General features: G+C 38.5%; 1 long non-coding RNA gene across 3 annotated transcripts in view; it reads left to right on the top strand.

Moving 5' to 3' along the window:
* The window catches only part of LOC141728576 (uncharacterized), a 143094-nt gene that overhangs the window by 89912 nt on the left and 37220 nt on the right, over positions 1-15962 (top strand). For 2 of the 3 annotated variants that reach the window (XR_012579650.1, XR_012579651.1), the window contains exons 6-8: positions 6065-6157; positions 9484-9570; positions 10090-10239. This is a non-coding gene — a long non-coding RNA (uncharacterized LOC141728576). The remainder of the gene's footprint in view (positions 1-6064; positions 6158-9483; positions 9571-10089; positions 10240-15962) is intronic. The other variant, XR_012579652.1, reaches the window with a different exon arrangement.

The raw sequence follows: 15962 nt of genomic DNA, 5'->3' as shown, positions 1-15962 counted from the left end.
AAGATGACATTTGTGTTATTGATATCTTTAGGACGACAACAGCAAGGAAATCCCTGTGTCAAAAGACTGTTTCCCTTTAGTTCCTCCAAGGGTTGCACATCAGAAATCTTCCTCAGATGCAAATAACCTATTTCATGAATTCATCTGCTAATCCTCACTTTCTTGTTGATCCCATGCATTCTCTGCATTAGGGGCAGAGATATCACACGGATCATCTTGTTTTGAGCCTGGCGGGCAGAGCTGTTGTGGCAGCACCATTTGTTCCAATGTGAAGGGCAGCTAGGGGAGTTTTTTTCTATGCTTTCCTTGCCCCCATTTCCTATCAGCGTTTGCTCTTGCCACAGACACATATCTCATGTCTTTTGCTTAGAGCAGATATTGTACATCTTCCTTGCCTGCGACAGTCTGAGTGACAGACTTGTCAATTCTTACAAGGAAGTCCAAGAGTCAGTACCTTTTCCTAGTTTTGGTCTAAGTCTTAGGCATTCATTCTGCTGTCAGCAGATCATTCTGTTCTCCTTCAGAGCCTAGCAACAAGTCATCCTTATCACTATTTGGTTATGGTCCTTTACTGTCTTAGGCTTCCTGCTGCTCTTTTCCTTGTCACTTCAGTTTTTCCATACTGCTGTCCTACGCATCATGTCTCAGTTTCTCTTTCTCAGGTGTGTCAATGTGAATTTGACACCTAAGGAGATAAAAACAGTCCAGCTTTCTCCGTAGTCTCAAAATTTAAAGGTAGATGAGAAAAAACTGTCCAAAAATACTTTATTTTTGTTTTATCACTGACTGACGGTGGGTTTTTTTAATGAGGTCAGTCTTTTGTCCATGTTGAGTCTTGATTCTCAGCCTGTGAAAGTGATCAAAACAATGAGATAAGCTGCAGCACTCACCTGGGAGGCCCATCTCCTAGCTGCCAGCCCTAGAGAGTAACAGGGAATAAAATGCATTAATCTAAAGTAAAAGATCAAGGAGCTGCTCCTTCCTCATCAAGGAGTTAAGTTTGCATACTGTTGCTGCCTGAATCATTTATGAAGTGAACCACAGTCCCTTGGAGGATGTAGCTGAATGAGTAGCAGTTAATCTGCAAGATTGATACCATCTCCAACAGGGAAAATGGCACAGAAACACATTGTGGGAATGTACATATTTTGTGAAATTACTTCTCAAGGCATATCCTTTTGGCATCTGCAATCCTGCATCAGTGTGTGCAGACTGTAATTGCAATCTCTCTGAATTTTGATATTTTCTAGGAGTTCTTTTCTACTACAATTTTCCCCATAGAAAATGGCAATATAAAAGAAAGATTTAGGGTTGAAAGGCCAACCACTGAAAAATCCATGAGTGCCAGAAGGAAAATTACAAGTCTAGGTCAAACCATTTGAGTGTTCATGCTGTGCACAAGCCTTTATTTAGGTGATTTTTTTTCTCCTCCACACCTTGGACACTGTATTTTCCACGCAGTGACAAAATGTACTCCTTTAAATTATCTGTTCTGTTATGGAGCAATGAGTGACCATAAACCTTATTTACTGATTGTCAGCAGCTTCCAGGAAGGACTCATGAACCTAGGTGAACTTTTGCCAGGGTCAGCAGAATCAGCAGCCTGACTCCTCCAAATCTTACAGGATATGGACTTTACAGCCTGATAGATGAGCTTCAACTAGAAAGAGTCACAGTCAAAAGAAAACAGTAGGAGCCTGTATTTTGAAATATTCAAATACAATTTTGATGTAAGAGCCTGGCACAGCATTGAGATTTTTTCTCCTTGCCCTCTGCTAGAAGATAGGCCAGGAAAGTGTGCAGTTCTGAGTGGGAATTTTGGGAAAGTGTGCACTTCTGAATGGGAAAGTGCCATGGTCCCTACTGGTCTGCTTTTGGATAGCTGCTTCATTGCCTCCCCAGCCTTAGGCAGACAAGGAAGCAGGCAGAGCTGAACAGGCAGCAGGCTCTTTTCTTTACCAGCAAAGTAGCTGCAGGTGCAAGAATGTTAGGTCTGGCGCATGTGCCTAAGTGCCTCCATCTGGAACCAACAACCTTCATCTTTTCTGCAGGGATAGACTGACTCCTGACCTTTTACCCCTGTAGCTGGTGGGAACGGAGAGTTCTGGAGACCTCAAAGGTCCCCCAGTCTCCACATAAGCTGAGCTGATGAATTCTGACAAGGCTGACAACACGTCTGAAGGTGAAGTACACGCTGCTGCCTTACACATCCTTGCCAATACATAGTAGACTCTGTATCATAGTGTATTGCACTTGGTTTTTGCAAGGACCCAATGGGGTGTAACAGCTGGCAGTTTATGCCTTTTATGTAATTTTTTCCTGTTGCAAAGCGTGAGTTTTATTTTAAGGAACTGCTTTGACTAGCCAGCTATTTAATCCACTTTCTAGTCAGAACATGGTGAAAAAATGGGAAATTGGCAGCCCAATGAACGAAGATCATGCTAAAGATGATAATTTCCTGGGCTAGGCCTAGACTGCAAGTTGTTTTGGTGTCCATAGGTTCAAGCTTTTGTCCTATAGAAGGGTAGATGGGGAAAGCATCCAGTCTTCCAAGAACAGCTTCAGAACTTTAAGGAGTAAATATTGAATATGCCTTTCTTTTGGGTATGAATGAGGTTCTGCTATGTGTAGTAGCACTTGAAAGACAGAATGTCAGTAAGTGATGGAAAGACATCTCAGATTGCTTCATGGGGAATCACAGATTCACAGGACATCTGGAGTTGGCAGGGACCCATGAGGATTACTGAATGCAGCTCCTGGTCCTGTACAGCGCTGTTCCCAAGAGTCACACGATGTGCCTGATGCCCAAATGCTTCTTGGACTCTGCCTGGCTTAGTGCTCTGATCACCTCCCTGCAGAGCCTGTTCCAGTGCCCAGCCATGCTCTGGGTAAAGAACCTTTTCCTAATATCCAGCCTAAGTCTCCCCTGAAAGATCCATTGTTTCATCCTCCCCAGAACAAATCCTTTGTTCTGCTCACTTTGGTTATTGGGTTCTGCTCACTTGCTAGCCAGAGATAAGAAAAGAAAAAATCCCCGCCCTTTGCTTCCCCTTATGAGGAAGTTGTAGACAGGAATGAGTTCCTAGGTATAACTTTAGGATGAAGAGGCTACCAGTCTAACTAAGGAGGATTTGCTATGGTCAAGTATAACCCAAGAATTGTATTGAATTTTACTTTTTGCCATTCTCTTTCCAACTTTTCAACCATATCTTGATATTTTGCTTTGACGGAATATATTTGCAGTATTTTTCCCTCTCAAGCACCTTTGTCTTAACAGTCAAGTCCAAATGAAGCTGACCAATTCTTTGCAAAAATTTCTTCTAATCTAACAAATCTAACTGGTGAATGGAGAGGGCCACAGCCAAACAAGTTTAATCAATTCCTGGGATACACTGAGAGACTTTAAAACCTGCATTGGAGAGGCTTTATAGAGATATTGTGGCCAGCTCCTTGATTGTCTCAAGTCTTTTCTTGCAGAGGGAAGGAATCTCAAGGCAGAGCTATAACTTGGAGCTCCCTGAGTCATCATATAGATCTTGGGTCATTTGGAAATTTTTCAATAAAGAGAGTGGAGGAGGAGGGGGTTTTTTCCCCACCTAAAGACTGTGAAAATGACCTTCTATGTAAGAGATCTTAGCTTTGGGACAAAAACACTGTTATAGTATAAAGGTAATTGTATTGCAGAGCCTAGCATAATTTGTTCTTTTAAATGAATAAATGACTAAATAAAAGTCTTTTGTTCACATGCATGGAGTGCAGCATGCTGGATATTTTTTTTCCATGCATGCTAGCATTTTTTTCCACTAAAGAGCATGGGGAATCAGCTAAAAGAGGCCAAGCCACAGGTATGTGATGAGTCATCCAGGCACAGTGACAAACATGCTCACCCACTGATGACCAACAAACTTCTTAGTATTTAGAAAAATCACCAGTCAAATGTAAGAGTTAGAAATTCAAATATATTCCTATATAAACATGCTAAAAATTTACCGGATATATTATTTAAAGTGCAGAAACTCCTGTACAAATATATTTGGGTTCTCTCTTTCCTCAAATGAGCTGTAGTTGTTTATCTCTCTTTATGCTTCCTGAAGATGGACAGACTCTACACTATGTTTTTAGAAAATTAAAAATACATTTCTTCTCTATCACTTCTGTTAACTGTGCCACATCTTACTGAAATGGTATTTTCTTGAATGCTTTTCACAGTGTCCTCTACAGGTTTTTTCACCTCACCATTTTCAGGTTTCTTTCCAGAACAGCTGTCTTGGGAGGAACTCTCACCTCCACCTCAGAGCTATAAACTGAGCTCCACAGAGTGGATGACTCTGTGGAAGATAAATGATGCTGTCTTTAGTGACTGCTTTCTAGGAGGACAAAATGTAAGAAGGAAGTGAACAGACCCTTCAGTGGCACTTGAACATAGGCAGTTAAATCTTCGGTCATCAAAACACACAGGTACCTTTAGACAAGTCAAAACAAGCATATATTTTTCCCATACAACCACAAAAACCTTTCAGTTCCTTAGATACTGTCTTTCTTCCTGCTCTCACGAATAACACTAACAGAAGTGGCCAGTGCCAGTTGGAAATTGCATTGTTTAATATCTTTTTTCATACCACGCAATGTCAATAACAATACTGGTTTCAGGTAGCTGAGCTAAATTTTTGTTGTGAAAATCTTGTAAATGTACTCCAGTTCTCATAAAAAAAAACTTGGAGAAGATAATTAAATATTTTTCATTGATGTGGGAGAACCTTTCTTTTTTGTGGGAGAAATCATCCTTTTTTTTTCCTTTCCTTGTGGAATATTTTAACTCTACCTGTAGAGTATGAAACCAAGAAATTATTCTGGCTATGAGACTTATTTTACTTGAGAATTACACAGGGTAGTAATTTTCTTGCTGCCTGGGAGTGACTAATGGGATTTTTATCCTCCAGCTGTAAATGGGCACACGTACCTATTGTCATGGAGTTGTGGACTTAATGTGAGGTGATGATGTTTGTGCAGATGCATGTTGTGGTTTGCACAAGTAAGAGCTGTGGCAGGAACCCTCAGGAGATGGAGTAGAAATGTCTGCTACTGCAGCAGCATTCCATTTCTCCTTGGCTTCTAATTTATTCAAACTGCCTTGCTTTACTCTTCCTTTGAGGTATTAATTGTGGATCTCTCACAGTACCATCTCTTGACTTCCCAAATTCAAGATGATTACTGTTTTGATGTCAGGTAAATATTTGCATTGGTTCTAACTGGGGCAAGGTTGGGCTGGCAAATGACTGCTGTGAATTTAGGTATAAAAAGATTATGTATATATGAGAAAGCTAAAATATACTGACTTACCTAGACAAAATAATGAAGTATTTTAGGGCAGGTTTCTGGATTAATATTATTTGGAAGGAATATTTCTTTGCATTTCCTACTACAAAAGTTTGTTGCCTTTATGTTTTGCAGTGGTATTTTACCAAAGTAAATTTCTGCCAGAGGGTTTAACTTTTGTGTACAGTGTAGACATTTTTTTGTGTGCATGTGTGCTTGGTTGTTCTTTTTAAAAAATACATTAAAAAAAATTTATTGTATTGTTGCCATCTGTTGACTTACTAGATGCTTGGAAAAATACCATTTTCCCCCTGTTTTGTCATAGATTTTTTTCTTTGAATGAATAACTATGGAAATAATTTGCAATATTTCTGAAAAATGCTGATGGAAAATGATTATGGAAAAGAGATTATGTTGATGGATCTAATTTACACGTGTATAAAACCTTGCTGCTGGTACTGTAAGCTTTGTCAAATAGCGCTATAATAATCCTTTTAAGTAACTTGTTGCATCAACCAAATCCAAATTATTTTGATCTTTTATTGCTTTAAGTTCCCATTGCAACATTACCACACAGCTGGCAAAGCAGTTTCTCAGTTTTATCCTCAAAGGGAAGGGAAGCAGTGTCATCCACTCAGCTCTCAGTCAGATTGATTTATTTTAATGCATTCTCCGATTTCTGTTGATTCCTCTATGATCGGGTTGATACTTTGAAATTTATTGTCTGCTATTCTTATTCTTTTGGCAGCCCCCTTATCCACAGCTTTTTCCAGCTATCTGTAACCCTCTGGGAGGCCCTGTCTGCTGAAGCAACGCCACTTTTCTGCCATTGGGTTTTCAGGTAAATAGGAAAGAGTTTTTGCAGTTGTTTTATATTTAGTTTACATTACAGTTGTCCCCATTGCTCTGTTGCTGAAGGCTAGCTCTGATATAGACTCAAAAGGAATATAAAATGCCCACAGGAATGGGAAGGCACTACAAGATTGACATCTCACCTTATTCACTTCCATGTGCTGGAACTGAATCTTGCTGCCTCTTTTGGGTCTGTTATGGGTCTCTGAAGTAGAAGAAGCACATAGCAAACAAACCCACTTTTACTGAACTGATTTAAAATTTTCTGTATGCTGTAATATTTTCTTAAAGACATCTCTCTAACAGAATGAATATGCACAGTGTTAACGTGAGGTAAACCAATTGTGACACCACTTTCATCCTGGGAGTCTCTCAGAGAATGCAATAATTGAAACTTAGCCTGGTGTTGCTTTACAAGGTTGGAAAAAGAAGTCAACCAAATGTGCCTGTACAGCTATAATTAATCCTCTCACAAATTCGGTGTCCAATTTTGCAACTGGAAATAGAAGACTATTATTTCTGCATCCTGTATGTTCTGCCACTGATTATACAGCACTAAAGAAAGATGGGTGTGGATTTGTTGACCTACTTATTGTGAATATAAACCTAGCTTATCTTTGTCTCTCTATCATCTTTGCAGAAGACTGGGGATGTCAAATAAGGCTAAAATTAATCACCGCATATGAGTGTTATTCAGAATGATAGATTGTGGTTTTAATGCATCAGCAGCCTAGTGACACATCAAAAAAAGACTTTAGGAGCAATCTAGAGGAGAATAATGAAGGATTTTCTTGGATGATTTGCTAAATTCTTCCTAAGAGGGGAAAGCATAATGAAAAAAAAACAAAGTATGTTTGAAAATGAAAGCTATCAAGTAGGCTGATTGGAGGTAACTTCTTGTAACTGAATATGAGATAATTGTGAGCATGGAAAAAAGTTGAGGAGAGCCCATAGATAGGGAGTAAATACCTGACGAACAATGCAGTAGATGGCAGAGCTCTGAGAGTGATTCAGAAATGTGACAATCGGGAGAAACGATCATCAAGCGTGATTACTATCCAAGTGCAGAAAAAAGGCCACAGGAAAAGCCTGCTGTATTTTTTTCCTTTTTTTGGGAGCTGGTAGATGGAAGAGTTGTTTCTTCATAGAAAAGTTGTGGAGAGAGTGGCTGCAACATGTAATAATGATGGTGGTATCGGTACTATAGACGAAGATGATGCTCTGTTTATACCCAGCAGGCAGAGCAGGCTGGCAGCACTCATGACTGTTGAGATATGATGCAGTGATGAAGCTTTGCAGAAAAAAAAATTATGGATTCTTTATGGCTGTGTTAAGCTTGGTATGGAATAAATTATTAGACCATAGAATCATAGAATGGTTTGGGTTGGAAGGAACCTGAGATATCATCTAGCTCCAATTCTCCTGGTGTGGGCAGGAAAACCTTGCACTAGACCAGGTGGCTCAGACCCCCATCCAGCCTGGCCTCCAATACTTCCAAGGATGGGGCACCCACATCTTCTGTTCTAGTGCTTCACCACCTTCACACTAAAGAATTTCCTCCTAATATGTAATCTAAACCTACTCTCTGTCGATTTAAAGCTATTACCCTTCGTTCTGTCACTCCACTCTCTTGTAAATAGCCTCACTTCACCTTTCTGGTGGGGTCCCTTCTGGTGACCACAATTCAATCACCCCAAAACCTCCTCTTTTTGGGAGTCAACAATCAGATAAGAAAGATTATAATTAGAGTTGCGTAAGATAGGTCTGCAGAATTAAGCTAGATCTTTGAACAGTGTGCAGGAAGATGGTATTTACATTTCTGATTTAGATTAAATAAGTAAATTCTAAGGTAAAAGAGGATATGGGTGACAACCCTCAGAATCTGGAAAAGACAGAGATGAAATCTTCTAATGGGAATAATGAATTCCTGAGACAAAACTGTATCAATAGATGACCTGGGGGGTCTCTGAAAGAATTGTAGAGGAATATGACTTCTCATGAGTTCAAAAATAAAAGTTTTTAGTTTTGCTGCAATTTATTTTGTTTTTATTCTGTGTAATCCAAAATAACATTTTCTTTGGCTAAATTTTGACCGCTCAAAAATGCAATAGTTACAAGTGAAAGCAGTCCAACGTGAAAACGAACTGTTTCATAGTGAAATTATTTTAGTAAATAATGTTGAATTTCCACATAATACCAAAAAACCTGGTGCAAAATTATAAATATTTTTCCTTGCTCTAATTGAGGGAAAATCAAGGAAAACAGGGTCATATCAGGAGACCATACACTGAGGCTGTGGCATCAGGAACTTAGAACTGGTACTACAAGCTGAATAGTTTGTTTTCACAAGTAGGTGCATGTATGAAAAGACTCACACAAGTATTGGGTGTCAATGTATACATTGCTCCTTTGGTTCTGTGAAGATTAACCACATTGAATAGTTCAAGTTAAGCAAGGGTTTTTAATTCTTATGGACAGAGACAGAAAGGAGTGATTATTTAAGAATGTTTTTTATTTGCAAGTGTCTACCCTTATATTCTGGTTGGAATTTATCCTTAAACCAGTGACTAACCAGATTCCAAACCATGACCTGCCTCATGGCCCAAGCACTGATCTGGAGTGTGTGAGGCCCAACCTCCAATTCCTTCTCAAAAAAAAGTCAGGAGATGTAGTGGTGGGTTGAATCCCCATTCTGTAAAGGGCATGTCTTCATTGTTGATCTCTCTGTATTATTTTCAGGTGCTAATGTCTAATTTCTATTTAAAAAATATCTCTATGGCTGCTTATTTTATTCTATTTTAATTTAAAAGCTGTTTCTGTCCAGAGTGATGTGTAGGGTTAAGCCTGCAAGCTGCAGAGCAATGTGAGCTAAGTACCCTAGGTATTAATAGGGTATTAATAGGCTAGGATGTTTCATTTGCATGGTTCTATGCACTAAATATTATCTGCTTTACAATTCCACTGTAAAGAACATGTGGTGAGAAGGATGCTGAAAGGAGGCATACAATAAATATTGTTGGAGTTGGAAATGCAACTAATTACTGCATCTGATAATTTATCATCTTATATCTGTATGTTTTGGAAGTACAGCAGTATGCCAATTCCTTCATTATTTTCATTTTCTTATTCAAAATAGCTTGAGAACTTTGATTTTCTCGGTAGCATTCATGAAAATATCTAAATGTTACAAATGTTAAAGTACAGCAAGACTCTATTTGCATTATATTCAATCAGTAACTGCTATGGCAACTTTGCCATTGAGCTTTTTACTCATGTTTCCACATACTTTACAAAGACTGTGTTTTTCCCTTACAGATGGAGGAAGTCTGGGATACAGAGGTTGAGATACCTGAAATCTCAAAGTGAATCAGAATCAGAAGCAGAGACTGAGAGGGAGTCTAGGTTTGATTATTTGTTGTTTATCTCTTTATTCACTGGATCATAGTCTTGCTCTTAAATTCCTAATCCCTTTGTAAGTGACTGATGAGGTTGCTGTTTTGCTGGTTTGGATCAGCTGGATGGCATGTACTATTTGAGTGAAACTGCATTTTTCACACTCAGGAGTTAATAATGTAACATGCCTTACTGGGTGTGTGTTTAAAGTTTCTGTAACCAACAAAAGTTAGAAGAGAGCCAAGACAGCAAATTAATCCTTACACGGAGACAATGAAAATTCCAATTCTTAATAGCACTCCTTGAAATCCTATTTTAATCTCACTTTTATTGAAATATTTCAGGAGGAAAGATTAAAAAAAACACAGGGGAAATAATTAATGAAAGCAAAATAAGTAGACATCCCCACAGAAAGAAACAGCATTTGAGGAACTTCATCCCTAGCTCATGTGCTCTCCCCCTCTTTTGTGAAAATTCATTCTATACAATTTTTTTAACTTGTTGAAAACTCCTGTTTATTTGTTTCAGCCTCCTTTTTTGGTTCCACAATGGTTTGAGAATCTTCAAAACGAGTTAATTTCCTGTTGGCTGAGACATGAATGGCAAATCTCTGTTTAGCCACACTAGAATTCCTCTGATCTACTGGCAATATGGGATATTGCTAGTGAATTGAAAAAGGTATGGAGCTGGGAACCATATCTGCCTGTAAAAGTGGTGGATGGTCTGTCACAGCTTTTGGCCCTGGGGGAGCACCATTGGCCAGACCTCTCTGGGGCAGAGCTCTCATTTAGCACTTTCAGCAAGTTTAACAGGACTGAGCATTGCAGTCTTGGCTTTGTCCTCTGGGCCGGGCACTGAGAGCTGGCACTGCTTGGTTTGTACTACGCTGAGAACAACCAGAACTCAACAGGGATGCAAACAAGGGAGTTATCCTATGAAGAGCCTGTGGGAAATAATATAGAAAGCCACCATCTTTGAGGAATGTGAATTTTTGCTATTTAAGGAACTATTGATAATGTCAAAATATTCCCCCAAAGAGTGAATTTTGAACAGCAAACTCTTAGTGGGAAGCACACATCACTCTAGAGATAATCAGTTGGATAACAGAAGCCTTAAAGGAAGTGAAAGACAAAACTGTGTTACCAAGGAAAAGTTTATGTAGTAACTCCCAAATCTTGATGAGAAATGTCTTATCACTGTAATCTGTTCATGCATTTTCTTTCACAAGAAGTGCAGCAGGCCAAACACCTGGAACAGATTTTGTTTATAATACATGTAATGACATCAACAAAAGATTTGGAAACACACTGTATTCATACTCAGCATCACAAAATGTTACAAAATTGCTGCCTTTGAAGAGTTCCCAGCAAAACAGGAAATAAATGAATTTAAAAATTGCATGAGAAGCAGAAAATAAATTTGAAAATAATGTTAGATGCAGAAAAATATAGAATGCTGCCTTAGATGCAGAAGCTGGAGGGGATCAGATTTTCAGCCTAATTGTGGGGTAGAGTGAAGGCTGGAGAATGATCTGAGAAAATGATCCTTGGAGGAGATGATCAGACAACATGAAAATTCATGGACTATTTTGAAAGTCAGACTTTTCAATTTATTTCAGAATTTCTCTATAATAAACACAAGTATTCATGCATAAATTATGCTAAAAGTGTGGTATGAAGTTAGGTACCAAATGCTGTGTATTACCATTCTTGCAGTTTAAAGACTTGGAACATAAAGGTCCATTTACTTTTTATTATCTTTTTTTTTTTCTTAATTTCCTTCAAGCCTGGAAGAGTCAGTAACCATGGAATTTACTCTTAAAACAGTTCCAAACAATATAATTACTAACTAAGTTTTTTTCCTATTTTGGGATAAATGGTGTGAATCAACAAAACACTGCAGAAATCAGCTTTCTACGCAAATTGCTGATAACAAAAAAGTGGTTAATCAGGAACAGAGGCTTCAAAAAGGACTTCTAAGGACACTAAACCCCAGAGCTCTCAATTGCAAGCACTTTGAGAACACAACTTTTGCCCCAAAAGTCAAATCCTGGAACATATACTCTGCCCATCTCACTCCACTAAATAACTCTTTTCTCCAAACTGAGAGCTTGGCATTGGTAGGAAAATGCTCACTGTTTCAGAGAGATGTCAAAGGGAGAAATCCAAGCTGTATTCAGAACACAAGGCCATATTGTAGGAGGCTTTGATATCGAGAGATTTGGATGGTGAGATTTCCAGCTGTTTGCAGAAATCAGGTTGTACCCATTAATGCTAAATTGGCTCTCCCTTTTTCCAGAAAGAATGTATTTTGCTTATATTTCCAAAGAAAGATTAAATTTGTAGGCAACCAGGGTCTGGACTTCTTAAACTATTTCCATTCCCTCTCACCCTCCAGAGACCCCATCCCCCAAAAGAGAAAGCCTATCCATTCTTGAAATTTAGTAATGTGGCCTGAACTTTTTTGCAGAAGTAGCAGCCACCACTATTTCTGTTACACTAATGTCCATCTTGCTGCATTGCTAGAACATTGTTTTCACTATTCCCACTTATCCTTTAAAATGAGATGAAACTACAGGACAGACATCTGTGCTTCCCTTAAAGCAAAGTAAAAGCCCAAGCTCAGACAGTGAAATGTTTTAAATACTGCTGCTGAAACCTCTGAAAGGAAATTTGCTTTATACCTTGAAATAAACATGCCTCTGCTCAGATCCAGACAGATCACTTTGCGATTTCCACCCCCCCATCTGAGAATATTTACAAAATCACTGACTCTTATTTTACTTTTCCAGATGATGACAGGGCAAATTTAAAGGCTACCTTTTTCAGAGTAGGCTCGCCCCTCTAAATACTTCAGAAAGGATAATTTCACTGTATTTTCTTACTTTTCACTCATTTTCAAACTGAAGCAAAAGATATCCCATTCCACTGAATACTTATCTCCTGATATTTTATTTAAATTTATTTAAATCTTTTCTAATTGGATATAAAAAATAGCCCCTGGTTACCTGAGGATTATCAGCGATTCACTGATGTTGGAACACCTTTTAACCAAATCAGCAGTGCAGCATTTAAAAATAAACACATGAAATCAAATGAAAGAATGGATTATTGACCAGCTACACATTCATCTTGTAATTCTGAATCCAGCAGGAACCATTTGTCACTTCAGTTTGAAGTGTTTATTTATGATTTTTAGATGATAGTAGCAAAAAGCCTTCCAAGAGCTAAAACTATGTCAGCAATGTAATTTGCTGCATTAATCTGGAAATTAACCTGAGGCTTAATCTGGAAATAATTGTCTAGGTTTTGTAGTTTGCATCATGATTTCTTTTGAAGGCAGTGTGAATTGCTTCTTTCATAAGGACGAAAAATTGTTGAACCCATTGGAATCTTATGTTAATCCATGTACACTTCATGTGCAAATATCTACAAATATTCTCAGTTTCTATCTTGGAAAAAAAGGGGATATAGAACAGAGAAGACTATGTAATTTAATCCAATTTGCTGCTATTACCAAACAAATCCCCTGAGCTCCATCTTGTACTTAATTAAAGTGTTTTTCCCTCTCTACTTCTACTAAAAGAGGCTTGCAAATTTGATTTTTTTGTTGTTTAGAAATATTTTTTTTCACCTCTGGTTGAAATTTATTTATGGTCAGTTTATAGCCATTTGCTTTTCCATTGACATTGACTCGAAGTTTGAATAGTTCCTTTTCCCTCCCTTCTGTATACCTCTTGATCTAATAATAGAGAACTTTAAGATCCATTTTCAGACTTCCTTTCTCTTGGTGTGTGATCTAGCATTCTTTTAGCCTTCTTTACTAACATCAGCTCTCCACTTCCTTGAGCACCTTAGAAATCCTTCTCTGATCTGTTCCAAATAGAATTAATTTTTATTGCCCCTGGGAGATGAGGGTTGTGCACAGTATTCAGGGTAAGGTTTTACTGGGGCCTTGTTAAGGAGGATGATAATTAAAACACTTCTTTTGTTGCCTTATCTACCTCTGTATAGTCAATACCCCCCTATTAAAATAGGAATTTTTAGGTTGATAATATTTTTCAAATATACAAGCCAAAATACAATATATGTGTGGGTGGTAGTTAAAGATGCAGGAGGGGTTTCAATCATCCTTTATTAAAGCCAGCTTTTTAGCAATTTGCTTTCTTGCGTGTAAGAGGCTATTGACAACAGGAATTTATTTTGGACACAGGGAAAATTCTGTATGTGAAATTCAGATTCTGTCTTTTCCTTGTTACAGAGCAGTACCAAACCCAGGATGCTGAGTTCTGGACTATTAGTTTTAGTTTAATATATGTATGGAAAAGAAAGAAAGCAAAAACTCTTGAGTTCTCCAAATTGCAGTGGCATCTGTTCAGTATAAATAAGAAGTAATGCATAAGTAAATGAATACTATCAACATATGGTGACAGCTCCTAGATCTGTTTTGGCATGGAAGTAAAGTAAGGGAGGCTGATGAAATGTTCGAGCTAATGGATAATTCTGGTTCAAACAAGCTCAGCAGGTAGTCACTTTCTGAGTTCTTTTATGACATACTAAGGTTTCTGGAAGCATTTTCCTTGTATGTAGGAGTGAGGACCATCAGGTGAGGCTCCTGGTTGCAAGCATGCTATTTCCTTTTTGCTTCTATGAAAAATGGTCTCTCCATATAGGAAAGGGTGGCTTGTGACTTATCTTTCTGGCAGGCTGCCCCCCTGCTGACCTACAGGAAGCAGATAAAATATGTGTAGAAAGGGTTTAATTCATCTTCCTCTAAACTCAAGCACTCTTGGTTAGAGCTGAGGCTTTCTCTGCAAAGAGGATTTTCTAGATAGCTTAGCAGAACCCGGCTCCAGCAACCCTCAGGCCATGGAAGTAAAAGTTTAAACTCAGCTTTTCCCAGCTGAATGAAATCCTTGCAAATCTCTGGGTCAGGAGAGTATGAATAATTATCTCATCTCTTAAAACAGGGCTATCACCTATATGCCAGGTGCTGCCTTTCTCTGGGAGCTCTCCAAGTTCTCTGCTGATAGCATCTCTTTGAGATATATTTTTAGCTCATAGTCTGCCAGGCATGGATTTATAACCTGATGCTGGAAAAAGTCCTGGTATCATTGCTGCTGCCTGGAGCCTTCCTGAACCTAATTTAAATGAATTCCTTGATCCCTTTTCATGTTCTGTCTCTTTAGACATCTTCTTGGGTCCGTCTTGTCAGAGCAGATCCTGCTTCGTCCAGGCAGCACAAGCAGTGAGCACCTGCAGATGTACCCGTGCTGTCACCCATCGTGTGCTCTCCTCCATCAGCAGGCAGAGGCACTTCTGACCTGCTTGCCTCTTGCTTCCTGTCTCCACTGTGGAACTGCAAGTTTGTCAATGATTGACTGATTCAGCTGGTTTTTCTGGATTAACCGATTTAGCACAGCAGATCTGCTGAATGCTGAGTGGAAGCCAAAATTTCATTAGCTTTTTTTCCTTTCTCTCTTCAAAATAACTGGGCTCAAATCTGTAAAAACCCTGTAATTAGTTAAGAGTCAAAGGTCTGCTCTGCATCTTTTTTGAAGTTCTAAAGGCATTTTGGAGATTAGGCAAAGGTTTTTCAACTCTAAAGGCAGTTCACCTTTAAACAACTGCTGTCTACTTACCCCAGAATAATTATTGTTTAAAATGAGCTGGGGTACTTTTAAACTAAATGTGCTCAGGGTAGGTGGTTGTTTTGTGGGGGATTTATCAAGATGGTCAAGTAATAATAATTTTTATAGGAAACCCCAAGTCTTAGGCTGGCACAGTTTTGTTGCAGTGCTTGTTTGTTGAGGCTTTATTTTTTCAGATATAGTAAGGCATTTCTGAGAAATGAAAAATAAAAAAAAAATTAAAAAATCAAAATGTGTCCTGATAGAGGAATAGGGCAAGAGAATTCATGTTACCAAAATTCAGAAACTGAAACAGGGTGCTGGTGTTAGGTTTGTACACAGGGCTCTCTGTGAAGTCTATGCCTCCTCTGAATGTAGTGACACTGAGGATTAGACTCTGCAGCTCAACACCTAAAATTAAGATGGTTTCTTTGCACCTCTGTCCCTCTTACCTTTCAGTTGTGTTTTCTAGAGGCAAGGGATCTGCCTGGAGAGAGTGACCATGAAGAAATGAAGGTTTAGGCTGTAAATGGATGACAGTAGGAGAAGAGGTGTTGTTTTAATGAAAACTGCAGTATATTGTTTAGTAGACCAGCCAACTTTTGGGTAAAGATTACATGTGGCACCATAGGATACCTATATGGGCAAAACATGCATTTTTATATGGGCAAAACATGCATTAATAATACAATACACAATGTCACAGAAATCTTTTATGAATAATCCTTTCCTTATTTTTCCTCCTGTGAAGGTGAGAGGCCTCAGGAACAAA

This window comes from Zonotrichia albicollis, chromosome 3, assembly GCF_047830755.1.
Source record: "Zonotrichia albicollis isolate bZonAlb1 chromosome 3, bZonAlb1.hap1, whole genome shotgun sequence".
NCBI lineage: Eukaryota > Metazoa > Chordata > Aves > Passeriformes > Passerellidae > Zonotrichia > Zonotrichia albicollis.
Note: the sequence above shows the minus strand (reverse complement) of the source record. Positions and strands in the feature narration are given on the sequence as shown.